Source organism: Capricornis sumatraensis, chromosome 1 (genome assembly GCF_032405125.1).
Source record: "Capricornis sumatraensis isolate serow.1 chromosome 1, serow.2, whole genome shotgun sequence".
NCBI classification, from domain to species: domain Eukaryota; kingdom Metazoa; phylum Chordata; class Mammalia; order Artiodactyla; family Bovidae; genus Capricornis; species Capricornis sumatraensis.
Window position 1 is genome coordinate 88243405 of NC_091069.1, and position 15224 is coordinate 88258628.

Here is a 15224-nt window from a genome sequence, read left to right on the forward strand (position 1 = left end):
ACTGACAAATTTATTTTTTAGGACAGCAGTGGCGAAACAGACATAGAGAACACTTATGGACATGGGGAAAGGGGAGGAGAGGTGAGATGTATGGAGAGCGTAACATGGAAACGTACATTACCATATGTAAAATAGATAGCCAATGGGATTTTGCTATATGTCTCAGGAAACTCAAACAGGGGCTCTATATCAACCTACAGTGGTGGGATGGGGAGGAAGATGGGAGGGAGGTTCAAAAGGGAGAGGATAGGGGGGAACTGTAAAGATGGCAGAGGAATAGGAAGGGAAGACCACTTTCTCTCCCACAAATTCCTCAAAAGAACATTTCAACACTTAGCAAACTCCACAAAACAACTTCTGTAGGCTGGCAGAGGACATCAGGCAACCAGAAAAGCAGACCATTGTCTTCAAAAACAGGTAGGAAAAAATATAAAAGATGAAAAAGGAGACAAAGGAGGTGGGGAGGGAACTCCATCCCGGGAAGGGAAGCCCGTCCCAGGAAGGAAATTTCAAGAAGAGAGGTTTCCAAACACCAGGAAACACTCTCCCTGCCGAGACTGTGGTGAGCCTTGGAAACACAGAGGGCAACATAACAGGAAGGAAAAATAAATAAATATTTAAACCAAGAGATTACAAGCCCAACAGTAACTCCCCCAGTGGAAAAGCAGCACAGACGCCTGCATCCACCACTAGCAAGTGGGGGCAGGGCAGGGACGCGCGGGAGGTGCGGGCTGCAGCGCTTTGTAAGAATTGGGCAGGAACACCCCACGCGCAACGAGAATGATCTAACTTGGGCTAGCAAACCAGACTGTGGGATAGCTACCGCATGAAAAGCTCGAACATAAGACACCGCCAGGACCGAGAACAGAACAAAGGACGGAATGGAATAAGCCGGCTGCAGACCATCCCCCGCTGGGGACAGGCAGCCAGAGCCGTAAGGACTGGAAAGGGGCAATTGCAGACCCGGAGAGACTTTACTTACCTAACTGCAAGCAGGCTTCTTTGCTAAGACTTCTGGGGGTGCTGAACAGTCACAATCTGCCTCACAAGGGGCACCAGCGGTCCACCCAGAAAACTGAGCAGCAGAGGCAGAAAAGGCGACAAGTCGCAGCGATCGCACTCGCCAAACTCCTGAGCTACTCGGACCTGGAAAGGGCACAAAACACAGTCCCAACTGAATCTGTGCCTCTGAGGGCTACCTGAGCACTGAACCCAAGCGGCTTAGACCGGGGAAGTGCACGCAGCCTAGGGCCGGCCTCAGACGGTTCCTGGCTGAGCATCATAGAGCCGGAGCAGTTGGTGCGCCGCAAGAAGGGACAGGTCCAGTGGGGCTGAGACACTGTGTGCACACGACAGTGCTATTTGTTTGCAGCATCCCCCCTCCCCACAGCGCGACTGAACTAGTGAGCCTAAAAAACCAGCAAACAGAAGAAATTAAACAGAGGGAACCACCTTGGAAATGACCCACACTGCCCACAACATCAGAGAAGGACCAGATATATTTTTACTATTTTAAAAATCATTCCTTTTTTTTCTTTTTTTTTCTAACTTTTCTTTAATTGTTAAGTCTTCTATTTCTCCTCTAATTTTTATTTCTATAACCTACTATTACTATTAAAAATTAAAAAAAAAAACTCTTTTTTTTTTTTTTTTTTTTTTTTAAGGCAAACACCATATATAGTCTTTGGGTGGTTGTTGTTGTTTTTTTTTTTTTTTTTTTTCTTCTCTTTTTTTTTCCTTTTTTTTTCTTTCTTCCTTTTTCCTTCTGCTTCTTTTCTTTAATATTGTATTTTTGAAAATCCAACCTCTACTCTAGATTTTTAATCTTTGCTCTTTGGTTTTTGTTGTCAATTTTGTACATTTAAAAACCCAAACTGCACTACCCAATTTTACCTGAGAGCAAGTTACTGGCTTGACCACTCTCTCCTCCTTTGGATTCTCCTTTCTCTCCACCAGGTGGCCTCTGTCTCCTTTCTCCCCCATCTCTTCTCTATCCAACTCTGTGAATCTCTGTGTGTTCCAGACGGTGGAGAAAACCTAAGGAACTGGTTACTGGCAGGATTTGTCTCTCTCCTTCTCATTCCTCTCTCTTATCCTCCTGGCCACCTCTGTCTACTTCCTCCCTCTCCTCTTCCCTGTATAACGCCGTAAATACCTCTGAGTGGTCCAGACTATAGAGCGCACATAAGGAAGTGACTACTGGCTAGCTTGCTCTCTCCTGTTTTGATCTCACCACATCTCATTCCAGTCACCTCTAACTACCCCCTCCATCTTCTCTTCTCCTTGTAACTCAGTGAACCTCTCTGAGTGTCCCTCAATGTGGAGAAACTTTTCATCTTTAACCTAGATGTTTTATCATTGGTGCTGTATAGATGGAGAAGTCTAGAGGCTACTGTAAAAATAAAACTGAAAATCAGAAGTAGGAGGCTTAAGTCCAAAGCCTGAAAACATAAGAGAACTCTTGAATTCAGGGAACATTAAGCAATAGGAGCTCATCAAATGCCTCCATACCTACACTGAAACCAAGCTCCACCCAAGGGCCAACAAGTTCCAGAACAAGACATATCATGCAAATTCTCCAGCAACACAGGAAAACTCCCCTGGGATTCAATATACAGGCAGCTCAAAGTTATTCCAAAACCTTTGACATCACATAACCCATTACTGGTCACTCCACTGCACTCCAGACAGAAGAAACCCAGCTCCGCCCACCAGAACTCCAACACAAGCCTCCCTAACCAGGAAACCTTGACAAGCCACTGATACAACCCCACCCACAGTGAGGAAGCTCCATAATAAAGAAAACTCTACAAATTACCAGAATATAAAAAGGCCACCCCAAACGCAGCAATACAACCAAGATGAAGAGACAGAGGAATACTCAGCAGGTAAAGGTACAGGAGAGTTGCCCACCAAACCAAACAAAAGAGGAAGAGGTAGGGAATCTACCTGAGAAAGAATTCCAAATATTGATAGTGAAAATGATCCAAAATCTTGAAATCAAATGGAATCACAGATAAATAGCCTAGAGACAAGGATTGAGAAGATGCAAGAAAGGTTTAACAAGGACCTAGAAGAAATAAAAAAGAGTTAATATATTATGAATAACACAATAAATGAGATCAGAAACACTCTGGAGGCAACACATAGTAGAATAATGGAGGCAGAAGATAGGATTAGTGAAAGAGAAGATAGAATGGTAGAAATAAATGAATCAGAGAGGAAACAAGAAAAACAAATTAAAAGAAATAAGGACAATCTCAGAGACCTCCAGGACAATACAAAACACTCCAACATTCGAATTATAGGAGTCCCAGAAGAAGAAGACAAAAAGAAAGACCATGAGAAAATCCTTGAGGAGATAATAGTTGAAAACTTCCCTAAAATGGGGAAGGAAATAATCACCCAAGTCCAAGAAACACAGAGAGTTCCAAATAGGATAAACCCAAGGCGAAACACCGCAAGACACATATTAATCAAATTAACAAAGATCAAACACAAAGAACAAATATTAAAAGCAGCAAGGGAAAAACAACAAATAACACACAAGAGGAATCCCATAAGGATAACAGCTGATCTTTCAATAGAAACTTTTCAGGCCAGGAGGGAATGGCAAAACATACTTAAAGTGATGAAAGACAATAACCTACAGCCCATATTACTGTACCCAGCAAGGATCTCATTCAAATATGAAGGAGAAATCAAAAGCTTTACAGACAAGCAAACGCTGAGAGAATTCAGAACCACCAAACCAGCTCTCCAACAAATTCTAAAGGATATTCTCTAGACAGGAAACACAAAAACGGTGTACAAACCCGAACCCGAAAAAATAAAGTAAATGGTAATGGGATCATACTTATCAATAATTACCTTAAACGTAAATGGGTTGAATGCCTCAACCAAAATGCAAAGACTGGCCGAATGGATACAGAAACAAGACCCCTTGTTGTTTTTCCTTTGCTGCTTTTAATATTTGTTCTTTGTGTTTGATCTTTGTTAATTTGATTAATATGTGTCTTGCAGTGTTTCGACTTGGGTTTATCCTATTTGGAACTCTCTGTGTTTCTTGGACTTGGGTGATTATTTCCTTCCCCATTTTAGGGAAGAGACCCACCTCAAAACAAGAGACACATACAGACTGAAAGTGAAGGGCTGGAAAAAGATATACCACGCAAATAGAGACCAAAAGAAAGCAGGAGTGGCAATACTCATATCCAGTAAAATAGACTTTAAAACAAAGGCTGTGAAAAGAGACAAAGGCCACTACATAATGATCAAAGCATCAATCCAAGAAGAAGATATAACAATTATAAATATATATGCACCCAATATAGGAGCACCACAATATGTAAGAAAAATGCTAACAAGTATGAAAGGGGAAGTCAACAATAACACAATAATAGTGGGAGACTTTAATACCCCACTCACACCTATGGACAGATCAATTAAACAGAAAATTAACAAAGAAACACAAACTTTAAATGATACATTAGATCAGTTAGACCTAATTGATATCTATAGGACATTTCACCCCAAAACAATGAATTTCACCTTTTTTTCAAGTGCTCATGGAACCTTCTCAGGATAGATCACATCCTGGGCCATAAATCTAAACTTGATAAATTCAAAAAAATTGAAATCATTCCAAGCATCTTTTTTGACCATAATGCATTAAGATTACATCTCAATTACAGGAGAAAAAACTATTAAAAATTCCAACATATGGAGGTTGAACAACACACTTCTGAATAACCAACAAATCACAGAAGAAATCAAAAAAGAAATCAAAATGTGCATAGAAACTAATGAAAATAAAAACACAACAACCCAAAACCTGTGGGACACTATAAAAGTAGTGCTAAGAGGAAAGTTCATAGCAATACAGGCATGCCTCAAGGAACAAGAACAAAGTCAAACAAATAACCTAACTCTACAACTAAAGCAACTAGAAAAGGAAGAATTGGAGAACCCCAGAGTTAGTAGAAGGAAAGAAATCTTAAAAATTAGGGCAGAAATAAATGCAAAAGAAACAAAAGAGACCATAGCAAAAATCAACAAAGCCAAAAGCTGGTTCTTTGAAAGGAGAAATAAAATTTACAAACCATTAGCCAGACTCATCAAGAAGCAAAGAGAGAAAAATCAAATCAATAAAATTAGAAATGAAAATGGAGAGATCACAACAGACAACACAGAAATACAAAGGATCATAAGAGACTACTATCAGCAGTTATATGCCAATAAAATGGACAATGAGGAACAAATGGACAAATTCTTAGAAAAGTACAACTTTCGAAAGCTGAAACAGGAAGAAATAGAAAATCTTAACAGACCCATCACAAGCATGGATATTGAAACTGTAATCAGAAATCTTCCAGCAAACAAAAGCCCAGGTCCAGACGGCTTCACAGCTGAATTCTACCAAAAATTTTGAGAAGAGCTAACACCTATCCTACTCAAACTCTTCCAGAAAATTGCAGAGGAAGGTAAACTTCCAAACTCATTCTATGAGGCCACCCTCACCCTAATACCAAAACCTGACAAAGACACCACCATAAAAGAAAACTACAGGCCAATATCACTGATGAACATAGATGCAAAAATCCTCAACAAAATTCTAGCAATCAGAATCCAACAACACATTAAAAAGATCATACACCATGACCAAGTGGGCTTTATCCCAGGGATGCAAGGATTCTTCAATATCCACAAATCAATCAGTGTAATTCACCACATTAACAAATTGAAAAATAAAAACCATATGATGATCTCAATAGATGCAAAGAAGGCCTTTGACAAAATTCAACATCGATTTGTGATAAAAACTCTCCAGAAAGCAGGAATAGAAGGAACATACCTCAACATAATATAAGCTATATATGACAAACCTACAGCAAACATTATCCTCAATGGTGAAAAATTGAAAACATTTCCCCTAAAGTCAGGAACAAGACAAGGGTGCCTACTTTCACCACTACTATTCAACATAGTTCTGGAAGTTTTGGCCACAGCAATCAGAGCAGAAAAAGAAATAAAAGGAATCTAAATTGGAAAAGAAGAAGTAAAACTCTCACTGTTTGCAGATGACATGATCCTCTATATAGAAAACCGTAAAGACTCCACCAGAAAATTACTAGAGCTCATCAATGAATATAGTAAAGTTGCAGGATATAAAATCAACATACAGAAATCTCTTGCATTCCTATAGACTAATAATGAGAAAGTAGAAAAAGAAATTAAGGAAACAATTCCATTCACCATTGCAATGAAAAGAATAAAATACATAGGAATATATCTACCTAAAGAAACTAAAGAACTATATATAGATAACTATAAAACACTGATGAAAGAAATCAAAGAGGACACTAATAGATGGAGAAATATACCATGTTCATGGATCAGAAGAATCAATATAATGAAAATGAGCATACTACCCAAAGCAATTTACAAATTCAATGCAATCCCTATCAAGCTACCGGCCATATTTTTCACAGAACTAGAACAAATAATTTCAAGATTTGTATGGAAATAAAAAAAACCTCAAATAGCCAAAGCAATCTTGAGAAAGAAGAATGGAACTGGAGGAATCAACTTGCCTGACTTCAGGCTCTACTACAAAGCCACAGTCATCAAGACAGTATGGTACTGGCACAAAGACAGACATAGAGATCAATGGAACAAAATAGAAAGCCCAGAGATAAATCCACACACATATGGACACCTTATCTTTGACAAAGGAGGCAAGAATATATAATGGAGTAGAGACAATCTCTTTAACAAGTGGTGCTGGGAAAACTGGTCAACCACTTGTAAAAGAATGAAACTAGATCACTTTCTAACACCACACACAAAAATAAACTCAAAATGGATTAAAGATCTAAATGTAAGACCAGAAACTATAAAACTCCTAGAGGAGAAAATAGGCAAAACACTCTACGACATAAATCACAGCAGGATCCTCTATGATCCACCTCCCTGAATTCTGGAAATAAAAGCAAAAATAAACAAATGGGATCTAATTAAAATTAAAAGCTTCTGCACAACAAAGGAAAATATAAGCAAGGTGAAAAGACAGCCTTCTAAATGGGAGAAAATAATAGCAAATGAAGCAACTGACAAACAACTAATCTCAAAAATATGCAAGCAACTTATGCAGCTCAATTCCAGAAAAATAAACGACCCAATCAAAAATGGGCCAAAGAACTAAATAGACATTTCTCCAAAGAAGACATACAGATGGCTAACAAACACATGAAAAGATGCTCAACATCACTCATTATTAGAGAAATGCAATTCAAAACCACAATGAGGTACCACTTCACACCAGTCAGAATGGCTGCGATCCAAAAATCTGCAAGCAATAAATGCTGGAGAGGGTGTGGAGAAAAGGGAACCCTCCTACACTGTTGGTGGGAATGCAAACTAGTACAGCCACTATGGAGAACAGTGTGGAGATTCCTTAAAAAATTGCAAATAGACCTACCTTATGACCCAGCAATCCCACTTCTGGGCATACACACCGAGGAAACCAGAATTGAAAGAGACACATGTACCCCAATGTTCATCACAGCACTGTTTATAATAGCCAGGACATGGAAACAACCTAGATGTCCATCAGCAGATGAATGGATAAGAAAGCTGTGGTACATATACCCAATGGAGTATTACTCAGCCATTAAAAATAATTCATTTGAATCAGTTCTGATGAGATGGATGAAACTGAAGCCGATTATACAGATTGAAGTAAGCCAGAAAGAAAAACACCAATACAGTATACTAATACATATATATGGAATTTAGAAAGATGGCAATGACGACCCTGTATGCAAGACAGCAAAGAAGACACAGATGTGTATAGTGGACTTTTGGACTCAGAGGGAGAGGGAGAGGGTGGGATGATTTGGGAGAATGGCATTGAAACATGTATACTATCATGTAAGAATCGAATCGCCAGTCTATGTCCAACGCAGGATACAGCATGCTTGGGGCTGGTGCACGGTGATGACCCAGAGAGATGTTATAGAGAGGGAGGTGGGAGGGGGATTCATGTTTGGGAACACATGTACACCCGTGGTGGATTCATGTCAATGTATGGCAAAACCAATACAGTATTGTGAAGTAAAATACAGTAAAAATAAAAATTAAAAAAAAAAAAACCTCAAAAAAAAAAAAAGGGGGGAGAGGATATATGTATACCTATGGCCTATTCATGTTGAGGTTTGACAAAAAACAATGAAATTCTGTAAAGCAATTATCCTTCAATTAAAATAAATAATTTTTTAATAGAAGAAAAAACAAACAAACAAAAAACCCAGCAACATTAGAAAGTTAACTGATACATATAAAAGGTAAAGAACAAACCAGATATAGCTAATTTAAAAATTAATTAATGATACAGAAGAAAAGTAGCTTGTTCTAACTGAGGTAAGCACAGAGGAAAAGGACAGAAAAAAACATACATAGATAATATACGTACGGAACAGTAATAATCTGCTACAAACATCCCAGAAGTAGAAAACCAAACAAATGTAACAGTGAAAAATACTGAGCTATAATATAAGAAATATTACTGAATGGAATACGCTCATCAGAAGTAGCAGTTGTGTTCTTGTTATATAGTAAATACAGAACTATTAATGCAGAGATATAGGCTACTTGCTACCAAAATTTCAGAAAAGAAAGTGAATTTTTAGAAGAAAACATTTTTTCTATGAAGAAGAAAGAAAATCAAGCTGGTCTCAGATTTCTCCACACATTTAATGCCAAAAGATAGTGAAGCACAATACCTACACAATCCTGAAACAAAAGGAGGTTTGATAGTAGAGAATAGACTCATACAGCATGACACACATGTGGAAAGGCTACAGACAGACATTCTGAAATACAGTATCATTTAGGGAATAAAACAGTCTTGAGTCCTTACTGAAGAACAAAGACACACACACTTAAACAATCTCTCAACAACTATCCCAAGCAATTAAGGGCTACAATCAATATGGAATACTTAAGAAAGAGAAAAGTGTATTAAAACACCATGAACAACAATACATGAAATCATTTAAATATTCAAAAAAGACTAAGCATCCATGATTATAAATCATAATTAGGAAAAGAAGAGTGGATAGCTCCAAGTTAGCCCTTATACTGACACAGGTTCAGGCACTGCAGGGCTCGGTTAACATTTTCCTACCATGAATGTCACTCATGCAGGTCTGGGTTCTGGGCTTCAGAGAGATAACTGTGCTTCTGTTCAAAACCTAGTGATTTTCCAAAAAATTTTATAAAATGGATGGGTAATATAAAGATGGACTGAGGAACAATTTTTAAAATATATTTAATAGTAGGGTATAATTAGTATTTAAATTAAGCCATTAAATTTAAATGATGCCTATTTAAAAAATGTATTAATTTTTAATTGAAGGGTAATTGTTTTACCATATTGTGTTGTTTTCTGCAATACATCAACATGAATCAGCCATACGGATACATATGTCCCCTCTCTCTTGAAACTCTCTCTCACCTTCCATCCCATGTGACTCATCTAGGTTGTCAGAGCACTGATTTGAGCTCCCTGAGTCATACAGCAAATTCACAATAGCTATCTATTTTACATATGGTAATGTATATGTTTCCCTGCTAATCTCTGAATTCATCCCACCCTCTCCCTCCCTTGCTGTGTCCATAAGCCTGTTCTCTGTGTCTGTGTCTCCGCTGCTGCCCTGCAAACAGGTTCATCAGTACCATCTTTCTAGATTTAATAATAAGGATTAATATATGATATTTGTTTTTCTCTCTGACTTAACTTCACTTTGTATCATAGGCTCTAGATTCATCCACCTCTTTAGAATGAACTCAAGTGCATTACTTTTAATAGCTAAGTAATATTCCATTGTTTATATGCACCACAGCTTCTTTATCCATTCATCTGTTGATGGGCATTTAGGTTGCTTCAATGCCCAAGCTATTCCAAATAGTGCTGCAATGAACATTTGAATACATGTGTCTTTTTTCAGTTATGGTTTCCTCTGAGTATACACCCAGTAATGGGATTGCTGGATCATATGGTAGTTTTATTCCTAGTTTTTTTTTTTTTTTTCTTCTTCTTCTTTTAAGGAATCTCCATACTGTTCTTCATAATGGCTGTGTCAATTTTCATTCCCACCAACAGTGTAAGTGGGTTCTTTTTTTCTCCACACCCTCTCCAGAATTTTTTATTTGTAGACATTTTGATACAAAGAAAAGATAGTCTTTTCAACAAGCAGTGCTGGGGAAACTGGATAGTCCTGTATAAAAGAGTGAAATTAAAATACTTGCTAACACCATACACAAAGACAAACTCAAAATGGATTAAAGACCTAAATGAAAGACCAGAAACCATAAAACTCTTAGATGAAAACAGAAGCAGAACACTCTATGACATAAATCACAGAAATATTTTCTATGATTCATCTCCTAAAAGTTGTGGAAATAAAAACAAAAGCAAATGGGACCTAATTAGACTTAAAAGCCTTTGCACAGCAAAAGAAACTATAAACAAGGTAAGTAATGCCAATTTTTAGCTATCTGAAATTAAACCAGACTTAGTCTATTGGAAGTGATATGACCAGATGATTTCTTTAGGAGTCACTCTCTGACTTCCATCATAAAAAGGATAATAATTTAATGTTCTCTGAAAAATCATAGTCAAAAATATATTCAGTTCAGTCATTGTGTTCACTGAGGAGAGGAAAAATACTTCCTCTATATTTTAGATAACTCAAAAGCAGAAAAATATCTAAAGAAAGGCCAATAATTATTAAATGAAGAGCCAACTGACTCATTAGAAAAGTCTCTGAAGTTGGGAAAGATTGAAGGCCAAAGGAAAAAGGGGCAGCAGAGGATGTGATGGTTGGATAGCATCACTGACTCAATGGACACGAATTTGAACAAACTCCAGCAGATAGTGAAGGGCAGGGAAGCCTGATGTGCTGCAATCCATGGAGGTGCAAAGAGTCAAACACAATTTAGCGAATGAATAACAATAACAAATCAGATGAAAGGGATAGATGCTAGGAAATTAATCAAATAGAAATAGGAAGCAACAAATTTACCACATTTAAACATGTAAATAGATTTATAAATTGGTGATTTTTTTAATAAGTTGTTACTTTATTTTTATTTTTCTGTGGAGTGATTTTTCTTAAACACAGGTAGACTGATTAAAAAATCATTTGGTTACACAATCCAAAAGCTGAATAGAGAAAAGCAAAGAAACTGTTCCTAAAGATGAAGTTTTTGGATGCAGTTCCAAAAGATGCAGTCTCTTTTTTTCAGCTAAGAATATGCAAACTTTAAGAATTATTTGCTTGTTGAATGCTATCCTAGTCACTAGCTAGCTTTTAGTTGTGAAGGTCAAGGTGATGTTAAAATATTCCTTTGTAACACTTTTTTTTTTTTTTCTGAGAGAGAAGTTTGCAGTGGAGTGTTTTGACAAACATTTTGGATGAATATCTTCTTCCTTTCTGCTACTGAATAAGATTATAAATTAAGGATAATAACTATTTATTCTATTCTTTGAGCACTAGATCCTTTTACAAGTTTCCTGGGATCAGACAATGCTAGGATTTTTAAGATAACATTTCAGTCTAACCAGATAACTGCCAAGTTGTCTCTTGCTGTGTTTTCTTACTTTCTCATTCATTCATCACATATTTATTAGGTGCCTACTGTGTGCCAGACAATGTTCTAAGCAATGGACAATGAGACAAATTCCCTGCCTGTAAGAAGTTTTCATTCTGGTAGATTAGACAAACACAATAGCAGTGTTTAGGAGCATTCTTTTCTCATTGTGATAACATTGTTTTTGGGCAAGACCAGGCTTTCTCAACTTCAGCACTAATCCTATTTTGAGAAGATAATTTTTTGTTGTGAACTGCTTTGTGCTCTGTAGAAGGTTTATCAGTATCTCTAGCTTCTACTCACGGAACTCCAGTAATGTCCCAAAGCTGTGACAACCAAAAATGTTTCCAGACATTGTCAGATGTCCATCGAGGGGGAAAAAATCATCCAGAATCCAGAATCACTGGCCTAGACAAATCAGTGGGGCTTCTCTTCAAAATGTTCCCATTGTTAGGCTACTTCAGTGTTGTATCAGCATCTGCATTTGGCTGATGATTCTTTTTATATTTGTCCTGGACATGTTCATCCACCTTTTAGGTCTATGGTTTTGCACACTTGGGAGTAGATGCTGACCTAGCAGAACTAATGTAAGATGTTTCTCGAAAAGGAGATTTTGTTTCAATAATACATATATTTCGCTTGTATTCTGAGTATGGATGCTGCATATTGATAATACATGGCTTTCCAATTGATTCATGGTATGATTCCTGATATTTTGTGTCTGTGTGTTTTACAATGTGAAAAGTCAAAGTGAGGTCGTTCAATCATGTCTAACTGTTTGCAACCCCATGTAACTTGCCAGGCTCCTCTGTCCATGGAATTTTCCAGGCAAGAATATTGGAGTGGGTTCCCATTTCAGCTTTTGCTAAATCCATGGCTTTCTATGGGCCTATTTCTTGTTATATATATAAACATGCTGATAACTACTTCATCCCACACTACAAATTGTTTCTGTGTGCAGGTTTATTGGTCTTTGCCTTGTCATAACACCTTCTTCTCTTAACTGGCTTAAAAAAGATCAAATCAGTGAGAAAAGTAACTGTAACATTCTTCAGAACCTAGAGTCTGCATCTCTTTTTGTGGCTTATTGACCTGATCTGGGGTGAGAATTTATATAATCAGATTTTTCTCTAATTCTGTAGAAAATTTTGGAGACCTGCCTCTCTACACATATGTAAATTAAATAATTTTGTTTTCAGTTGCAGCTCTTTGCACCTTCTTCCTTTTGTACTTGGGAGAATAGTTATTGTCAATGCTTAAATTTCTATTACCAATAGGAAAAAAAAAAGTAAGTGTATTTTATTAAAAGCAATAGCCAAATATATTTATAGTCTTTCAAAAACAATACAAGCTCCTCTGCAAGGCTGCTCAATTTAAAGCCAGCAAGCACTAGATGATATTTACACATACATCAGCCCCAGTTGTCTCTCCCCTGGCTTTGTGATGTCAACTGTGCATACCTTTCATTTGTGGGCATGTTGTGGCACAGGTTCCAATGGCTCCTATACCTGTACCTGAGCACATTCCAGGTTTCCTTGTACTTCCTTTCTTATTAAAGACAATTGCTGAATATGAGTATTCTCAGTGAGCTGGACTGGATGGAAAGATTTTTTGAGAAGCCAGAACAACAGTAGTAGAAGCAAACTGATCAAATAGTGTCTCACACTCATGCATGCACACACACACTTCCATCTGCCAACATGGTTGATTCAAGAGTTGTAGGACTCTGCATCACAACAAACTGTGGAAAATTCTTAGAGATGGGAATAACAGACCACCTGACCTGCTTCCTGAGAAATCTGTATGCAGATCAAGAAACAACAGTTAGAACTGGACATGGAAAAACAGACTGGTTCCAAATCAGGAAAGAAGTACATAAAGGCTGTATGTTGCCACTCAACTTATTCAACTTATATGCAGAGTACATCATGAGAAATGCCAGGCTGGATGAAGCACAAGGTGGAATCAAGATTGCCGGGAGAAATAAGAATAACCTCAAATATGCAGATGACACCATACTTATGGCAGAAAGTGAAGAACTAAAGAGCCTCTTGATGAAAGTGAAAGAGGAGAGTGAAAAAGTTGGCTTAAAACTCAATATTCAGAAAACTAAGATCATAGCATCTGGTCCCATCACTTCCTGGCAAATAGATGGGGAAACAGTGGCTGACTTTATTTTGGGGGCTCCAAAATCACTGCAGATGGTGATTGCAGCCATGAAATTAAAAGACGCTTGCTCCTTGGAAGAAAAGTTATGACCAACCTAGAGAGCATATTAAAAAAAAAAAGACATTACTTTGCAGACAAAGGTCCGTGTAGTCAAAGCTATGGTTTTTCCAGTAGTCATGTATAGATGTGAGAGTTGGACTATAAAGAAAACTGAAGCACTGAAGAATTTATGTTTTTGAACTGTGGTTTTGGAGAAGATTCTTGAAAGTCCCTCGGACAGCAAACAGATCCAACCAGTCCATCCTAAAGGAAATCAGTCTTAAATATTCATTGGAAGGACTGATGCTGAAGCTGAAACTCCAATACTTTGGCCACCTGATGTGAAGAACTGACTCATTTGAAAACACCCGGATGCTGGGAAAGATTGAAGATGGGAGGAGAAGGCAACGACAGAGGATGAGATGGTTGGATTGCATCACCAACACAATGGACTTGAGTTTGAGTCAACTCTGGGAGTTGGTGATGAACAGGGAGGTCTGGCGTGCTACCTGCAGTCCATAGGATCTCAAAGAGTTTGGATAGGACTGAGTGAACTGAACTGAACTAAAGGCTCTGCAGGTGGCACTAGTGGTAAAGAATTCATTTGGTAATAGCATATTCAAAAGCAGAGACATTACTTTGCTGACTAAGCTCCGTCTAGTCAAGGCTATGGTTTTTCCAGTAGTCATGTATGGATGTGAGAGTTGGACTGTGAAGAAGGCTGAGTGCCGAAGAATTGATGCTTTTGAACTGTGGTGTTGGAGAAGACTCTTGAGAGTCCCTTGGACTGCAAGATCCAACCAGTCCATTCTGAAGGAGATCAGCCCTGGGATTTCTTTGGAAAGAATGATGCTAAAGCTGAAACTCTGGTACTTTGGCCACCTCATGCAAAGAGTTGACTCATTGGAAAAGACTCTGATGCTGGGAGGGATTGGGGGCAGGAGGAGAAGGGGACGACCGAGGATGAGATGGCTGGATGGCAACACTGACTCGATGGATGTGACTCTGAGTGAACTCCGGGAGTTGGTGATGGACAGGGAGGCCTGGAGTGCTGTGATTCATGGGGTCGCAAAGTGTCAGACACGACTGAGTGACTGAACTTAACTGAACTGAATGCAGGAGAGGTAAAAGACAAGTATTTGATCCATGAATCAGGAAGATCCTCTGGAGTAGGACATGACAACCCACTCCTGTGTTCTTGCCTGGAGATTCCAATGGACAGAAGAGCACGACAGTCTACAGTCTATGGGGTCATAAAGAGTCGGATATGACTGAAGTGACAGTAAATGAGCAGGCTTACATGGGTGTATATTAACTTCTCCTGTTGAATCAGGTACTTGGTTTATTTTCTCCCTTGATAA